Source organism: Lepidochelys kempii, chromosome 27 (genome assembly GCF_965140265.1).
Source record: "Lepidochelys kempii isolate rLepKem1 chromosome 27, rLepKem1.hap2, whole genome shotgun sequence".
Taxonomy (NCBI): Eukaryota; Metazoa; Chordata; order Testudines; family Cheloniidae; genus Lepidochelys; species Lepidochelys kempii.
In genome coordinates, this window is record NC_133282.1 from 12,989,143 (window position 1) to 13,008,127 (window position 18,985).

At 47.0% G+C, this 18,985-nt stretch overlaps 1 long non-coding RNA gene across 2 annotated transcripts; it reads right to left on the reverse strand.

Annotated features, from left to right (window-relative positions):
* Window positions 1-12,011: 12,011 nt before the first annotated feature.
* On the reverse strand, window positions 12,012-18,914 carry LOC140903974 (uncharacterized). Of its 2 annotated transcripts, none has more exons than XR_012156399.1 (4): window positions 18,838-18,914; window positions 15,419-15,567; window positions 13,107-13,265; window positions 12,012-12,527 (listed from the first exon to the last, which is right to left on the reverse strand). It is a non-coding gene; the product is annotated as an uncharacterized lncRNA (long non-coding RNA). The 2 variants fall into 2 exon arrangements; XR_012156398.1 differs by lacking the exon at window positions 18,838-18,914 and adding an exon at window positions 16,666-17,563.
* Between the last annotated feature and the right edge of the window lie 71 nt (window positions 18,915-18,985).

The following is an 18,985-nucleotide window of genomic DNA, read 5'->3' on the forward strand; positions in this document are numbered from 1 at the left end:
CCCAGCTCTCTCATGTTTGTTTCTTAAAAGACCGAAGTTTTGAAGAAAGGTGCTTCTTGCTGTTGCTATTTCAGGACATGAAGCAAAAAGTCCCCAGCAGCAAGATTCTCTCTGGCTCAAAAGAAGGGTGTGCCTTGAACAGAACAAATTGCTTTTGGTTAAATAAAACTTAGCTTGAGCAATGGAGTTCTTGAATTAAAACTTGAGCCATCTTCCACCAGAAAATACTAACCTTCACGTATCCATTGCTGGGCTTCCTGTTTGTACTTAGTGTGAGAATCAAAATGCCCTGAGAAGCTGGGGTGAGACTCTTCGCTGAAACCAGTGAATAGAAGACATCTTGCAAGGCTTCCGCTGCAAAGATGCACCAACGGGATTTCCAGAGGTTAGAGGACTAATGCATCTCAATTCTGGGGGTAGAGCACTGGACTGGGAATTGGACTTGGGGTCTAGTACCAGCTGTGCCATTGATCTACTGTGTAGCCTTGGGCAAGTAACTTCACCTCCCTGCACATCAGTTTGTCCATCCGTTAAGTGACTCTTATCACCTTCCTTCATACAGTGCGTGGCAGAGCTCTAAGATCTATTAGTTGTAGGCAGCACCCAAAACTCCCAGGCCTGGACCATGCCGCCATTGTGCTAAGTGGTGTACAAACCTAGAACAAAGAGACAGCCCCAAAGAGCTTACATATAATACACTGACTACATCTCACTCCCCAGAGTAAAAACAATTCCTGGCTGGTTGCTGGAGCTCAGAAAGGGAGAGCCCTTTCTCTTTGTATACAGTCCAGCTCAGTTCTAACCTGAGAATTTCTACAGGCCAAAAAAGGGTATTTCTGTGGCTGAATGGCTTTCTCCCAGGTGAAAACTACCCCCATGAGAGCATCACCCCACCTTCCACTCCCAACTCTTTCCTCTGAGGACAAGAGTCAATTCCACATCGGTATCAGCCTTCAAGGTGAAAGGTTTTTTAAAAAACTCATTAATTGCATGGTATCGTTTGGGCTACTGGTTACCTCACTGGCAACAAGCTCTGCAGGGTGGTACCACTTAAAGTTACTGCTCCAGATAGCTGAGACATCCTGATGGAATGGTGGCACTTGAAAGAACTAAGTTCTACAAGGCAGAACCAGCACAGAAGGGTTAAGTTTAAAATTACTTTGCCACAAGAGATTGCAGTAGTAGCTCAAGAGACCCTTTCTTTTCCTCTTCCCCCACTTCTTATCTGATGTGGAGCCTGCCTTATTTGCCACCACCTCATCAGCAAAGTGTGGAGCCCTCAGACCACCCTCAAATCTGGTCAGAGAGCAGTTGTGAGTGATGTGACATTATCCGTCTTTGGCCGCAGCCACAGGTGGCATCCTTTCATTAGCCTCTAGTGTGAAGGCTAGCTGCATATAGACCCCAGCCCATTCAAAATCGGTTCAGAAGGGCCCAGGACCGGCCCAGCAAATCAAAGCCAGGTACACACATGGTCAGGTCAGTTACAAGAGACTCGTTTCTGACGTCCACTACAGATTACCTCTACACTACAGAACATTCTTCTCGCTCCAGTGATATCACAGAGAAATCCGAGCAGGGCAAGTGGGCCCACAATGGGTACCTCGCTGATAAGTGCCCTCTTGGGTGGTCAAAGCAGCTTGGGTTTGCTTTGATCTTCTCAACCATTCTGGCTGTAGCATCCTCACGCCAGATGTGTGGAGGAGCGATGTTGCTTAATATGGGGAACCACGACATTCATTTGGGTCGAATCGTGCCAGTTACAAAGCGCATGGTTGAATATAGTTGTTTGTCACCAACTTGACGTGGGATGAATGGAGCCAGACTGGAGCACCATATGCTGCTGCAGAGTATCAGGGCTAAAGCAGATGATTGGAGAGTTTGAGCGTTTGCTCCCCATAGAGCAAACCTGTTTGCTGACCAATTTGTTTAGCAAATGGTTACATGACCTCACCAGGATGCAGTTTTCCTCAGAAGGTTAAGATATGAGATCTATCTAGGGTTATTCCAAGGTAGACTGGGTGGGATGTGTTTCAAGTGATGACCATTGAGAAAGCTATTCAGTTCTTTTGCTGTTCTGGCACTGTAAAGATGGAACATACTTGAAACTGTCTTAGTCACATTTGGTTGTCAGTGCCACCAACCACGGTATTTGGCCATCTTAATCACATCAACGTTTAGAGCATCTTCAAGTCTGGGGCATGACCGTGCTTGGATGCCAAAACAAATATCTCCCCCACTGACAGTGTCTCCTTTGTTCTAAAGGAAGCACCCATTAGGCATGAGTGAAGTGCAGTCTCAATGAAATGCTTTAGCACTGGCCCCTCTCACTCCACTACGTTTCTGTGGTGGTGTAAACACCTGGATAGTAGGACCAGATCTGAGAATGCTGCCCTGATTTAATCTGATGGCCACTTTTGATCCTTGCAGTGGAATCCGCATTAAGGTTAAAAAAAAAAAAAAAGGCTGCCTGTCCCATCCAGTCCTCTTTCTGCTGCCAAGGTAAGATCTTTCAGTGATGAAGTGCCTGAGCTTTCAAAGTATTTTAAACATCTGAGCAGAAAGGTACATAATTCCCAAATAACTTCCAGACCTGCTTTCCCCTCTACTGGTCCCATTCTTTAGTTCTGGGTTTTATTGCTTTAGACAGTCTTTTAAGGAAGCTTCCACTCTTCTCCCATGGCCCTCTTTAAAGACCCTTAGTGCTTCCTGCATTTCTCTAGATTAAGTTTCATGCGCCAGGTGCTGGGCTCAGAACAGTGGATCTGAAATCCCTTTCTCAGCTTCTGTTGTTCTGTGTTACTTCTTCCTCCAGTTTCATGTTTTCAGTGAAGTGGAACGCTTCCTGCTGCTTTTGCTGTTAGCCTTGCTGGAGGAGATGATTGAAGGCCCGAATGGTGGCCTCTAGGCCTTATTACTCACTATTTCCTCCACTTTTGAATGTAATTCTTTTCACAAATGTTCTCTAGCTGTTAACTGCCCTGTTACCCTACCTCCAGCTGCCTCTGGTTCTAAGCCAGAGCTGCCCGGAGCCTGAGAATTTCAAAGCTCCTCTTGAAAGCTGCATCTGTCCCACCACGTGCAGGGAGAATCTCTTGGCTATCCCGTGCCTACAGTAGTTTCCCAGGTTGGTAGAACATGTGGCATCATGTCTCCTGGCCAAGCTCCAGCAGTGGGCAATGACCCCAAAATCAGGGACATGAGAAAAATAGCAGCATAGGAAGCTTGAAATGAGGGCTGGGTAAGTGGGTGGCTTGGGGGATCAGGGTAGGATACAGAGCCTCTATGCTGATGGATGCTGCTTTGATTGAGTTCAGCTGTAACAAAGCCATCGGCATCTTGTGGGCTATGACAACCAAGCTTGGAGCTGTCAGCCCAGTTCTGTGTACAGTTGTCCATGTCACCCCAAAACACCACCCTAATTAGCAGCCTCCCTGACAGTCTCAGCAGAGAACTCCAGGCCTGAATTGAGCCAAAGACTGATCTTCACTCCTCTCTTCACTTCCCCACCCCCCGAGGCTGGGAGCTTCTATAACCAAGGTTAAGATGCTGGCAGGGCAGGCTGGAGGACACTTGCAGTGCCATGACCCATTCTGTACTTGGCCTGAGGGGTTTAGAGAGGACTTCAGGCTCAGGTTGCATCAAGCCAGCAACTCCCAGCAGAATTCTTGTAAAAATCAGCAGCCCAATACCCTCTTGAAGAATGTGGCTTTCTCTTGGTTCAGCATTTATGATGTAAATAACAAATAATAAAAGTGAAACACCAGCAAGGACTAAGATGCAAGAAAGTCAAAAAATGGGGACAGGTTAGAAGCATGTACATCTTGAGCTTCTCAGTGCAACGTGGGTTATTTTGTTACCCCGATCTCCAGTTAAAGCACACTGTTTCTTATTCCCCTCTCTTCTTTCTGTTAACACCCTCCTCCAGCTACTGAGGAGTCTTATGGGAGCCCCCCCTAGGCTTAATTTGGCTTGAGTTGCTAGACCCACCTGTCTCTACCCTTTCCTACCTAAGAAAGGGATTCTGTATTAGTGGAGAGACAGCCATAGCAGAGTGCATGCAATCATTGGGAAGTTATGAAAGAAGAACTGACTCAGTGGTAGTTAGAGGTGCTGGACTGGCACCCTTGAAGGAGGCAGTCCGATCTCTACTAACCAGTAGAACTGGTGCAACCTGGAAAGTCGCAGCACTAGCTTCCTCCATCTTGCCTCACCAACATGCTTGAAGCCTGTTCCTGAGAGATCAGCCTTACGCAGCGAGGAAACAATGGTACTTGCCTATCATCTAAAGGTGCCAAGCATGGAGGTAATTTTGTGCTAGAATCCAACATGAGTAAGTGGTGACCAAAGATGGATGGTGGTTGGGTGAGCTAGCTGAAATGAAGTTGAAAGACCTCTAGTTAATTCTCAGTAGATAAGGTGTCTGCAATCAAAAACCACTATCACCACTAATGGGCATCCTTCTCAGAAAAGGGGATTGACCGAACCATGAAGACTCAACTCCCTTCTCCCTGCCATATTTGGTCTCTCCACCAGGTATGTGTCCACCTCACATCAGTGCATCTGTTCTGTGAATGTTGGAGGGAACTCCAGGCACGTCACTATCGCTAAAAATATACTAGAAACAAAAACGGAAGTTGCTCAAAGCAATGCCCAGTCCAGAATCTTTCCTGTTTATTGTTCCATACCAACAACAAAAAATGCCTCTCTGTTTCTCCAAAGTCTCCCTGTAGCTACCTACCCCACTGACTGACACGGATAGCGACATCGTGTTCGGACAAAATCCATGGCTCCTCCAGTTTCTTACGGGTATCTGTGAAGATAGTTTAGATGCTGAAAGTCAGGGGGGCTCTTTCACCAGATGGGAAATGAGGGCTGCAGCCTCCAGCCAGGACAGGCCATTTCATTCACCGAAAAGCACAGATCTACAGAGGGAACAATACGTTTTTCACAGACCCCGCACTGTGTTGGTAGAGCAGGGGTGGCAGTCATGATCAGGCCTTGTCCTTTTAGCACCACTAGATGGCAGCAATAAATCTTAGGAGCAGAGCAGAACTTGTGGCCAGGGAAGGAAAAGAAAAGAAAGAAGGTGTATCCCTTGCAATCAGGGCAGGTGAGTAAATAGGTCAAGGTACCCTCAGAGGAGAAAGGTTCTTCCCAGACCTTGAGGGCAAACACAATACTGAGAAAGTGCTGGGCCAGCACTAAACATGCAAACCACTGGTGTGAAATCTGTCACACGGTCATGTACAAACAAAGTTTGGGTGCTCAGCTGCCTGTTTAACCCCTTCTGTGCCAGGCTATCCCATTAAACTCGTGATACCAGACGCCTTGCCAGGGCAGGCTTTTCCAAACCAGTCTCCCTTGCTCATTTCACTGGTTTACTGCTACTCTACTAAGGCGTCTCATTCAAGCTATGCTGCCCTTTTCCCTGTTTAATACATCTCGTGCCACGCTTTTGGTAGCTACAACAGTTGTATCTTTCAGAGTAACAGCCGTGTTAGTCTGTATTTGCAAAAAGAACAGGAGGACTTGTGGCACCTTAGAGACTAACCAATTTATTTGAGCATAAGCTTTCGTGAGCTACATCCGACGAAGTGAGCTGTAGCTCACGAAAGCTTATGCTCAAATAAACTGGTTAGTCTCTAAGGTGCCACAAGTCCTCCTTTTCTAGTTGTATCTTTGGTCACATCTACACAGCACAGAGAACCCGCGCCTGGGCACTCGCACGTGAAACCTGTACTTGCCAAGCATATTGCATTGGTACGTCCTCCACTACCAGTGTAGCTGCATCTACTCTGGAAGTGCAGGCTCCTGTCTGATGCTCGGGCTCCTGCGGACATACATGTGGCAGGGTTCTTCACGCCTCACTAGCAGGTGCCATTCTAGGATTTGTTTATGGATTGTGGGAGACCTTGTCTGTCCTGCCTGTGTGGAACTGTTCTCAGCTCTCCAAAACCGTCAATAGCCAGCTCCTTGTTTAATCCTCCTTTCCCCTGCCAATTTCCATGCCCGACATGGCAGCATCCTCTGTGCACGCTGATTCTGGAGATACAATATTTCTCACAACAGCTGCCTCACACCTTATCCCTAGTGGTGAATTCAGTTGCAGGAAGTTTCTTGCACCCAGTGTCCAGGAGCAAATCCAGCTGCAAGATTTTTGCCTGATGGTGAATCCACAAGCAGGAAGAAAAGAGGTGGTGTTGAAAGCATGTTGTTCTTGCACGTCCAATGCAGCACCTCTCATTCCACAGTAGACTGTGGCTTGGAATCTACGTGGGATCTTCTCACAGCTGCTCCATAGAGGGATAGAAATGATAAAACCAAGAGCTGGAGAGGAGAAATTTTAAGCTGTGCAGGGATTACACCAATCCTGTTGTGCTGGAGTCCTGCTGCCTACAGTTAATTTATCAGCGGCAGAGGAATCCACCAGGACCCAGTACTCTCATTTATTTGATCCGTTCTACACAATTTGTTTAAATGAATGTAGAACTGGTAGACGGTGCTAGCCTGGAAGCCTTTAAGACCAGGGGTTTCAAACACGCAGTGTTATTTCCTGTGGCCCGCCATAGGCGCCGACTCCACCAGCAGCCAAGCTCCCCTCACCCCCAGCCCCCCCTCCTCCACCCCCCCAAGCATGCCGCGTCCCCGCTCCTCCGCCTACCTCCCAGTGCTTCCCGCCACCAAACAGCTGTTTGGCAGTGCTTAGCATTTTCCGGGGGGGGAGGAGCAGGGATGTAGCAAGCTCAGGGGAAGAAGAGGTAGGGCTGGGGTGGGGATCTGGGGAAGGGGTTGGAATAGGGGCAGGGAGGGGGCAGAGTTTGGGCGGGGACTTTGGGACAGGGGTTGGAATGGGGATGGCCACAGGGTGGGAAGTGGCGGGACAGGGGTGGGGCCTCATGGACTAGACGAGCAGTCTGAGATACAAAGTTCAGCATGTATGATTCTTTGCTGTGAGTAGTTGGGAAGATGTTTGTTAAAAGTGGCAATGTATTTTGTACGAATAGTTACTTTAAAAAGTTCCTGCCATTACAGCGATGTTGATAGACTGTTAGTGTAGATCATCATCAGTGTTACTGACCACATAAGGAATAGTTACAGATGTTTATATTTTATTAAAACCCCTCTTCACATTACAGTTTTAAAAAAGTGAATACATTGACTTTTAATAACATACTATATTACTCTTCATTTTTTTCATTTTTGACTATACTTTTGTATCGCTGTGTGAAAAGGTTTCAGTGATGCGGCCCTCAGGCCAATGTACTAGTCCTCGTGTGGCCTTCGTGGTGATTTGAGTTTGAAATCCCTGGTCTGGGGGTTAAAGAACAAGGTGGACCTCGAGATCCAGAGCTATTCCACTGACCTTAGGTATTGGTTTCCATCTTCCCATTTTTAATGATGTTGACCAAACTAATGAGGGGACTGTGAGAATTCATTAGTTTATGCCTGCATATGAGATTCTTGGGGTGGGAGGGAGTGCTAGCTAAGACAATGTATTAGGTTCATTGTTCTTGCCACTGGGTGACCTCAATAAAAATGTGGTCCACTTACAAGCCAAAAAAATGATACACATCAGTTCTCCTGCGATTTGAAAGTCCATCTGGGTTCTTTCTGCCCCAGACAGCCTTGCCAGTAATAACAATCCTGCACTCAGAGCACAGATGATGCATGAAGTGAAATGAAACCTACCTCATTCTCCTGTAGCCAGTTGGGGTCTGAGCCAATCAGGAAGGAGGGACAGACGTTGTGTGGCATTCGTATCTATTGTAGCCAATCACGATCGAGGATTTAGGATGGAGGATTTATGGCTAATTGGAATTTGGTTTTCAAAACATGCTGGTGTATGAGGCATGTGGACAATGGAGCCTCTCTCTCTGAGAATTTCTCTCTTAGGCCCCCTATTAGGAAGCTAGTTATCCTAGCAGGACTGGTCTACAAGCACAGTTGCACCACCAGGTGTGACTCAAACACTGGTGCAACATTGGGCACAGACGCTCATATCAGTTTAAACCTGGCTTACAGCAGTTTAGCTCGTGTCTGTAAGCATGAGTGTCCACACACCAAGTTGCATCGGTTTAGCTTAAATCGGTTTTTAAACCAATTTAAGTTAAGTCAGGGCAACTTCTGTGGGTAGGCAAGCCCTTAGTGCTACGCCAACTATTTACTTTAAGACCAAGGTCCTGTATTTATTTAGCCACAGAACAGGGACAGCAGTGTATGCTTAATCCCAGCATTTTGCCACCAACATCTCTCAGGCCTGAGCTGGATGCCCCATATCTTGGGCCAGCGGAGACTTCCAACAAGAGACAACTGGGGCCAAGTGCACTGGGGCTTTTCCAAGGAGGAATTAGACTGAGAACTGCCAAACTTATTTCACAAAAGCTGCCTGTGGGCAATCATCTGGTCGCTGGCTCCAGTCACTGCTGACCTAGGATGGGTGCAAGCTAAGGTGAAGGTCCCCATCCCTTCTCTCCCTTGTTTTAAGTGTCCCAAGATGATTTGATGGTTGAGATTTTTCATATGGAGGAAGATTTCAGTCTGCATCTTTATAATTTCTCTGATTAATGTTAATATGTTAATTTGCATAGCTGTGCTCTAGTCTCTTGAAGGCTGCTCGCAGGCTCACTTATCACTCAGAACAACCAAACACACTTTTGTTCAGCACAAACAAACAGGAAACTGCCTGATTTCCTCTCTGCCTCACCTCCCCTCCCGCCCCCCCTGATTTTTTAAAATAGATAACCAGTTCACCTGATTTGTGAAGAGAAGACCATGCGTAACCATACAGCCAGACATCATCAGAGCGGTTGTAACTTGGAACTTAGCCGTCAGACAGAAAACATGCTTCTTCTCTGTTGCAGCAGCTGCCAGAGCTGAACTCTATCCAGGTAAGGATGTTCCCTGGGTTTGCTGTACCGTGTATCATAGAGCACAGCTGAAGGGTATGTTTTATAGCCATTAGGGCTGGGGACTGTAAGGCAAGACCTAGGGTCTGGTTCATCGTTGCTTTGTAGCTGGTGGAGTAGTTCACAGTGGCAGTATAAAACACCACCACGCTGAGGTGCAGAGAGTGAGAAATACACTGCACTGGAAAAGTGGGGGAGAAGGGAGTGAGCAAAGCTCTGAACCTAGCTGTAACCAAATCTAACCTGGGGTGGCTAGATCTGAAGATCTTAAATTCTTGGGGCCTAATTCTGCATAGTCACACCAGTGTCAGTCAGGATTAACTCCACTGAAGTCTGATCCTAACTCCATCGATAGAACAGGCCTTGACTTTCCTACCACAACCGTTTTACAACAGCGTAACTCCACTGAGGTCAATGGAGCTACTCCTGATTTACGCCATGGAAAACAAAACTCAGGACTATCAGCCTTCCTGAGTGACCACATCTTTGCCTCAGTTTCCTAATCTGTAAAATGGAGGATCACTTTATTCTAGAGCGGTCGAGCAGGGTGTTAATGTTATTGATGGAGGGGCCAAAGCCTTCTCAGTCAATGAGATCTGGATGAAACCTGAATAGGAGATGACACGATCCTAGCAGACTGTAAGCCCCTTGGAGCAGAGACTGTTTGTGTGTTCTGTGTTTGTTTGTACAGCACCTAGCACAACGGGGTCCTGGTCTCTGACTGAAGCTCCTAGGTCAGTGGTCCCCAAACTTTTCAGGGCCGTGCCCCCCCCTTCCCCTATCTGCTCTCCCCAGAGCCGGCAGCGGCGCTGTGGCTCCCGGGGGAAAGGTGGGGGGAACCACAAACAGGAGTAAGGGTTGCATATGGGGCCAGGAGCATAGCTGAGAATGGAGCCTCTGCCAGGGGCTGAGGGTGGTTGCATGGCCAGGTGTGGAGCTGCTGCCAGGCTCCCTCCCCACCGCTGTGGGGGCTAGCTCAGGCCCTGCCACACACCCCTGAATGTTCAGGAGCGCGTCCCACACTTTGGGGACCTCTGCCCTAGGCTCTATGGTGATACAAACAGTAAACAGTAATCTGATCATCTTTAGAAAATACTGCAAAATCTTCCTCTTCAAGAAAGCCTTTTAACCATAGCACAAATGACTCTCACACCACTGACACCCACATCTACTCAGCCTAAAACAACCCAGATGGAAACAAAAGAAAACACCCCGCCCCAAGCAGAGCTCACACCCCCAAAAGGGAGAGGAGTCATTCCACTAGAGCCTTCGCTACTGATTTTTGGTCTGCCTTTGCTGCAGAGGGGACTCACGGGGGTTGCTCCTCTCGAGCTAGCCAAGCTCAAGCGAGAACAGCCCCACTGAGCGATAACCCTGGAGCGGCTGTCTCCACACTGACGCGGCACTCACTCGTGTCGGGCCCCTCATGTGAGGACACATCCCTGGGTTCTTTGTACGGCAATAAGCTGAACCACTCTATGAATTCTTTCCCAGTGACTTGGGGGATAACGTGTCTGTCCTTTCTGGGCACACAGGGGGAATTGTGGGAAGGCATAGGAGAACTAGCAGCGCTCCAGCAAAGCTAAGCTGCATCCACACTCCAGAGCAGTCGGGGGAGCAGCTGTCAAGTTGTGCTGACGGAACCTACACCCCTGGCAGGCCAGCCTTCTTGAGTGGAAAAGCACCCCTACCCTCCGGTGAAAGGATTTTGTGTGTGGACTGACTCAAGTTAGGGGCAACACTCAAATTAGTTCTAGCTCTTTACGTGGAAGAAGCCCAGACACTGCAGTGATGGGTGACAGCATAAAACCCAAAGATATAGAAAAAGTGCCATGATGAAGAACAAAGTAAAAATGCCACTGATGTGTTGTCATCCCATGAAATCAAAACCAGAGCTGTAAAGGATGGGCGCTGCAGGATGATAGAAGACACTTCACCCCAACGTGGGAGACAGTGTCACCGGATTGATAGAGGAAATTAATTAAAAAAAAACCTTTCCACTGACGAGGCAGCTTTTCATCTCTAGATGTAGAGGTACTCTGCAAGGCAAGCCTCACTATCCCCATTTGACACAGCTGTGAAATACTTGCTCAAGGTCACAGAAATGGCGAAGTCGAAAGGACACCCATGGTGGTGCAGCAAGACGAACAGAGAATGCCTAAGGTCACACAGCAAGACATCAGTAGAGAAGGTCTCATTACCCAAGGAGACCTGACTCTCAGCTCCATGGGTAGCAGCCGTAATAAGGAACAAGCTCCCTCCAGTCTCCTAGGAACTGCCCCAGAGTCCATCAGGAGCAGAGGGGAGCTATGGATGTTCAGGAGGGTTATGCGGAAGACTCAGGGTCCATGTACCACTGGCTAGATGCAAAATTTGTCCTCTCAGTTATAACTAAACTGGAGGGCAAAGAGTGGTGGCTGCAACAGGAAGGGTGGGACAAGGCTGGACAGAAGAGCACTCAACATGCCACCAAAGTACTAGGTTAAAAATACTCTTGTGTTCAAGAGAGGCAAGAACAGGAAGGAAGCAGGGGTTAAGTCTAAGCAAAATGAGCAAGTCCAAGAGAGATTAATTCAAACAAGTTCTTTGGAGGGGACAGGACTCCAGAGGCTAATTCTATACGGTGGGGAGCAAGAACCTATGGATTCTTTGTATTCCTCTTACCCCAAAAACTCCACCCTGGATTGGAGCCATTGGGTTAGGTGCTTTACAAACTCTTAGGTGCCTAAATACCTTGCGGAATCTGGGCCAAACTCCCATTAAAATCAATAGGAGTTAGGCATCTAAATACCTTGGAGGATCTGGGCCTTAGGGCTTGTCTAACCAGGGAAGTTATACTGGTATAAGGTAGGATGTGATTTTAAAGCACTGTAGTTATAGCAGTATAACCCCCGTGTGGACACTTATTCCAGTATAAGCAGGCTTGGTTTTGGTTTAGCTTGTTACTTGGGAAGGGGTTTAAGCTTACCCCTCTCCCCCAAAAGCCACTTAAATCAGAAAAAAAATGTGTCCGTGTGTGGAGTCATACCAGTACATCAGGTTAACTACATTGGTATAATTATACTGGTATAACTGGTCAAAACTTTAGAAGAGTTCATCCCTGCCCTGAAGTGCTTACAGTAAGGATAAGACAGACAGATACAAAAAACCAACATATTAACAAAGAGTCAACAGAAGAGAATTTGTAAGTTACAATTCCCCCCAACCCCTGCCAGATTCCCTTTCACACAATAGCTCTCCCATTCCCAGCCCTGTCCAGCTGCCACAGTCCCAGACTCATTAGCTTACTTTCAAGTGTTTAAAAGTGATATTAGACCAAAGATCCACACACGGACCCCCAGGGAATAACTGTTCATTTTCTGAGCATCACTACTGTGTCCAGCGCGGTGCAAACATATATGATAAGACACACTTTGCCCCAGTGAATTTACAGTTTAATTACCATGTGCTGATCCATTAGAGCTTCCATTATTATACTGGGTCTGTAGCTTCTTCCTCTCCCAAAGTGACAGCCAGCAAGGATGGCTTAGCAGTCTAAGCATTAGGTTTGAGACACCTGGGCTCCTTGACACCATCAGTTCTGATCCCAGCAGAGCTGACCTCAACCTTTTTTCCTTCCTAGGTAGATATAAAGTGTAGACCATTTAGTTTACTGGGTCATGGTAGGTGTCAAAACTGAGACCCTGCCTATGCCACAGGGATGTTTACGATCCCATTGCACTTCTTGTAAAAGTAGGAGCTTACCTCAGCGTGCTTGGCTTTCCCTTCCCACGCTGTTCTGCAGTATACTGCGTGGTGTTTGGTCACTGCTTTCCACCCCAGAGCCAGCTGCACCTCCGTGCTGCTGCTATAATTTGTTAAGTTTTGTAAAGCTCTTCAGGATTCTTTAATTTTAAAAAATGCTTCATATATAATAAATGTATGATAATATTAAAAATCCCAGGGCGTGTTTAATGATGCTAGCCTAATAATTACTTACATTTTTATAGCACCTTTCATCCCATGAGATCCCAAGGTGCTTTGCAGATTTAATGAGCTGATCAACAAACTATGCACAGGAAGCACTTCATCTACCACTGAAATGCAGCTACCTCTGGGGTGAGATAGAGCAGCTGTTTGGGAACCTTACACAACAGTCTAGGGCAGAACTATGTCATATCCATCTGAAACCATAGGGGGAATGTAGAAGATAATTACCCACACTGGAATTGCCCCAGGATATCTTGAGCCGTGCCACAGGATCTTCAGTGAGCACGTGGTCGGGGCTTATGATTTATATCCTTTCGGAGGACTGCGGGGGTTGCAGTACGGGTTACATACCGCTAGAGGTTGTACAATGAATGATGTGAAGGGAGACTGTAGAGGGAAGAGGACAATGAGGAAATCAGAGGGCTGATAAGGATCTGTGGCTGATTGGCAAGCGTGCAGCTCCATGTGTTGAAGAAGCTCATATGGAGGCAGAGGTGTGGGTTTGGTTGTTTTTTTTTCCTTCCCCTGGCTGACATGTCTTTTCATGTCAAAACTTGGATCAAAGAGAAAAACAGAAGTAGCCAAAACAGAGTCCTTTGTGGGAATAGGAACTGAGTTTGGCAGCCAATGTCTCTGAGATATTCTTACTGGGGAAACTGAGAACCGTCAATGGGATTGGTCAATCACTAACAAAGAGAGTGTCCCGCAAGGCACTCGGGGCCTGCAGGAGATGTACAGGAGAGGGGCCCAAGGCTAGGAGAAAAGTCAAACTGCTATAGAATGGTATCTTCTATAGGGCACCATTCAGCCTTTGTGGTACAGATAAGATGTTTGGGAAAGTATTTCATTCTCTTGAGAAACAGGCCTGAACTGGAAGACCAGATCAGAAACCCTTCCTTCCCTGAGATACCAAATCCAGTAGGCAGATCTCTTTGCTCATAGCCATCTCAATCATCCTGCTCTCTAAGCTGCAGGTTCCTACATTTTTGCATTTCAGTTGTAATTTTGGAGCACACACTGAGTTTATTTATAATTGAATTAATTCACACAGGCAGGTATTGCTCTTGCAAAGACAGACCACCCTTCACCTGAGCCGCCTTCTCCCTGTGGTCAAAAGAGGCAGCCCTGATTCTATTAGGCTGAGATTCTTCCCTGGCCACAGCAAGGGCTCCCTGACTCTCAAGTTAGGTCTACCTCAGCCTCAGTATAGATTAGAACAGCCTGGGGACAGCTCTGAACTGAGCCAGCTGGTAGGTTATGACTTCCAGGAACCGATGGGAGCAAAGATACTGCAGCCATGTCCCTATAGCGAGTGCAGTAGGCGGTGAGACACAAAAGTCAGCTATGCTGGCTGTATGCCACGGGGGGCTCTCCAACTTACTTGTCCCTTTTATTTGAGGTTTTAATTCAGTGATACTCAGACTGAGGCTCACGAGCCGCAAGGGGCTCTTTAATGCGTCTCCTGCAGCACATGCTATTAAAGCACTGTGTGATTTAATTATTAACCGATCAGGATGCTTTAACTATGCTATTCACCAACTGTAATTGATTAAAATAATAATACTTGGTCAGTCATTTTGCTGTGAGAACTTTGTATATTTATTAATATTTCCACGTCATACCATTTAAATATGAATATATAGTACTATAGTAAATGAAACAATTAATTCACACTTCTGTGGCTCTTTTGGATAATGCTGATCGCTAATTCGGCTCCTGAGCCACTGAGCTCTGAGTATCACTGTTGTAAATGAAAGATCTCAGGAGAGCTTTATTGTAACCCTGTATTAAAGCTCTGAGTCATTTTCATGCTGTACTAATTGTGACCAGGTCAAATCTGTTTGTAGGTAATTTACATACAAAAAGAATTGCTTAGAGAACCTCCCACCAAACTTCACCTGCTGTGCACAACAGACAAGGCAATACAAGAAACAACCCCAAGGACCAGAGGATACATGGTCAGAGGCGACACTCACTGTGGGTCACAACCCAACTGCTGAACCACAGGGAAAATGCTACCAGGAACCAGCTCAGGTTAATCATTTTGAACCCTCCCCTTTCCAGTTGCTCCCACTCCCTTGTCCTACCCTCTTTTACCCCCTAACCTGGTCACAGTGGAATTCTTGCCCCTCCTACACTGTGTTCCGCTCTGGGGCAAGGGAAGTCGTGTGTCTAAAGGCCATGGGAAAGGCTTCACAGCCTCTCAAAGCAGGGCCTCCCCGAGCACCGGGAGATGCAGGAGCAGGAAGAAAACAGCTCCACAGCAATCCAGCATCCTCTTCCAGCCCTATATCTCCCACCAGCCACCTGTAGTCAGCAGCCACCCACCCACCCACCAAGCAATAGCCCCACCAGCACCAAAGAGCCACCCCTTAGTTTCCTGCAGTGACCCTGTTCCCGCAAAGCACTGGGAAATTCAGGACACAGTAAGAAGCCATGGAAGAGTGCTATAAAGAATACATAGCTCTTATCTAGCGCTGCTCACCAGTAGAGCTTAAAGCACTTTACAAAGGAGGTCAGTATCATTATCTTCATTTTACCTGTGGGGAAACTGAGGCACAGCAAGGTCAAGTGACTTGTCCAAGAGCACCAAGAAGGCCAGGGGCAGAGCCAGGAATAGAACACAGGTCCCTGGGGTTGCAGTCCAGTGTGCTATCCACTAGAGGCAGAATTCTGCGGGGAGGAGGTTCTAGGTGGAAAAAGATTGAGAAACTTGGAGGTAGGGTTTGGAGCAGCAGACTGCAAATCAAGACTACTGTTTTTTCTTGCTGACTGCCAATGACATGGGTAAATCATAGAATCTCTCTCTGTCTCAATTACAAACCTAAAAAGTTTTACAATGCCTCTGTGAGAGAGATAAATACTTGTACTTTCATAGCGGCCTTCACAATACAATATGTTGCCCTTTTATAGCACTTTTCATCTGAGAATGTCAATGCACATTACAATATTAACTTAGCCTCACAACATCCCAGTAAGTTAAACGTTATTACCATTTTACCAACAGGGAAACTGAGGCAGAGCAAGGTTAGGTGATTTGGCCAAGGTTACACAGCAAACTGGTGGCAGAGATGTAACTAGAACAGAGTCTCCTGACTCCCAATCTGCTGTTATAACCACTAGGTGCTTTTCCAGCTGAGCTGCAACCAAATCTAACCTGGAGGCAGCTAGATCTGAAGATCTTAAATTCTTGGGGCCTAATTCTACGTAGTCACACCAGTGTCAAACTGGATTAACTCCACTGAAGTCTGATCCTAACTGCATTGACACAACAGGCCCTGACTTTCCTACCACAACTGTTTTACATCAGCGTAACTCCACTGAGGTCAATGCAGCTACTCCTGATTTACACCAAGGAAAACAAAACTCAGGACCATCAGCCTTCCTGAGTGACCACATCTTTGCCTCAGTTTCCCAATCTGTAAAATGGAGGATCACTTTATTCTAGAGAGGTCGAGCAGGGTGTTATTGATGGAGGGGCCAAAGCCTTCTCAGTCAATGAAATCTGAACCAAACCTTGCAGGGGTAGAATGCTACATGAACATAGAGCGGGACAAGGTGGATGAGGTAATATTTTTTAATTGGACCAACTTTTGTTGAGGAGGGAGACAAGCGGTCTTTCAGGACCTGAAGAACAGCTCTGTGTAAGCTTGCAAGTTTGTCTCTCTCACCAACAGCAGCTGGTCAAGTAAAAGATATTACCTCACCCACCTCTAATATCCTGGGACCAACACAGCTACAACACCACGGGAAACAATCAGAACACTTACTAATATTTGGCACTTGCCTTCAAAGCACATTAAAAGCATTCTTCTTCATAAGCCCTCTGGAATGTAGGTAATATATTACTATCTCCATTGTAGAGATGGGAAAACAGATACAGAAAGATCAAATGACTTGGCCAGTGCCATACAATGAGTCAGTAGCAGAGCTAGGAGAAAACTCAGGAGAGCTTCCGGTTCCCAGCCCTGTAACCAGACCACATCTCTCTCTACATGTACCTTTATGCTTCATATATTCCGTATCAATGTTAGGACACTTAAGTGCAACAAGCCCTTGATTAAATGAAAATTGGGCAGCATTTGCATTATGCTAGAGGTTCATGCTTCCATGCACCTTTCAGTGAAGCTGACAGACAGGGGTCACTGCTGTTTCGAATATAAACCCTCATGCTGCTGAAGAGCAACTAAGCCCAGGATCCAGTCACTTTTACTCAGAGCCAAAAGACAATCTATGCGTGGGTTGGTGTTAGCCACAGTTCCTCAAAGCTCTCAGAGCATTGCCACAGCTCGCCCAGCTCAGATGACTTTAATTAAGTGAAATCTCACTGTAATTACCTAGCTGAGGACAATAGAGTAACGGTTGGTTTAGGCAGCCTGGGATCATTTACACGACTGCTTTATCCGTGCTGCAATCAGTCAGCATTAGCCTCTTTCTCCAACATAAGAGGTTCGAGGATGTGTAGGCATGCCAATACTAAGAAGGAACTGGGGGGATGGGGGCACAGAAATGCATGCATAGAGAGAAAGCATTTGGAAGTATTTTTTAATCTTGCTGCAGGAGAGACTGCGCACGCAGGTGCCAGCAGTGTGTCTGACTCTGTTCTTATTAAGAGTACTTGTGGCACCTTAGAGACTAACCAATTTATTTGAGCATAAGCTTTCGTGAGCTACAGCTCACTTCATCGTAGCTCACGAAAGCTTATGTTTAAATAAAGGTTTCAGAGTAACAGCCGTGTTAGTCTGTATTCGCAAAAAGAAAAGGAGGACTTGTGGCACCTTAGAGACTAACCAATTTATTAGAGCATAAGCTTTCGTGAGCTACAGCTCACTTCTTCAGATGCATATCGTGGAAACTGCAGCAGGCTTTATATATACACAGAGAATATGAAACAATACCTATTCCCACCCCACTGTCCTGCTGGTAATAGCTTATCTAAAGTGATTTCCAGCACAAATCCAGGTTTTCTCACCCTCCACCCCCCCACACAAATTCACTCTCCTGCTGGTGATAGCCCATCCAAAGTGATAACTCTTTACACAATGTGCATGACAATTAAGCTGGGCTATTTCCTGCATAAATCCAGGTTCTCACATCCCCCCCACCCCCATACACACACAAACTCACTCTCCTGCTGGTAATAGCTCATCCAAACTGACCACTCTTCAAGTTAAAATCCAAGTTAAACCAGAACATCTGGGGGGGGGGGTAGGAAAAAACAAGAGGAAACAGGCTACCTTGCATAATAAATAAACTGGTTAGTCTGTAAGGTACCACAAGTCCTCCTTTTCTTTTTGCGAGTACAGACTCACACGGCTGTTACTCTGAAATCTGTTCTTATTGGAGTTTTGCCATAGCCCCCCTGGTTGCAGGATTCCATGCAGCAACAGAGGGATCCCAGAAAAATGAAATCACATATGCCTGCAAACAGTGCTGCGTTTGCAACAATTGCATGCAACACTTTTGCAATTTTGTGGCTTCTGTCTTTAGTGCTTGCCCTTATTAACCATGCTACAGGATTCTGTGGTCTCAGTGGCCCAGATTTTACGATGGCAAGACTTGCAGGTTTTTGCATCTTTGCGGTAGTTGTATAGTACAGTAGCTTTAGGTTTCTTAAGAGTGCAAAGAATATTAATCATTAGCAATAATCATTAGCCCACCAACCCTCCTCCACAGCCAGGCAATCACTCCAGACTACGGAGCTCAGCACCTACCCCCTGAACCCTACACTCATCCCCCTTCCATGCCTGGCACCCACTCCAACCCCCTGAGTATGGCACCCACCCCCCTTCAAAGCCTGGCGCCCCCCCCCACCCCCCTGAGCGCCCCCCCCAGCATAACCCCACTCCACTCCTGACCCCCCCCTTCACCCTGCTGAGCTCAGTATCCACCCCCTTCTCTGAGCACTGACTTCTACCCCTCTCCAACACCCAGCTTGCCCCCAGGGCGAGCCTCTCACGTGTGCACCGAACCCCCCTGCGCCCGCTTCCTCCCCTCCTGCTGGACTTCACTTGCTGGCAGAGGTGAGCACCGGGCCGCCCTACGGCGCATGCGCCAACTCCATCCTCCCCCCCCGCCGCCGCCGCGCCTATGGGGCTGCGCGCGCG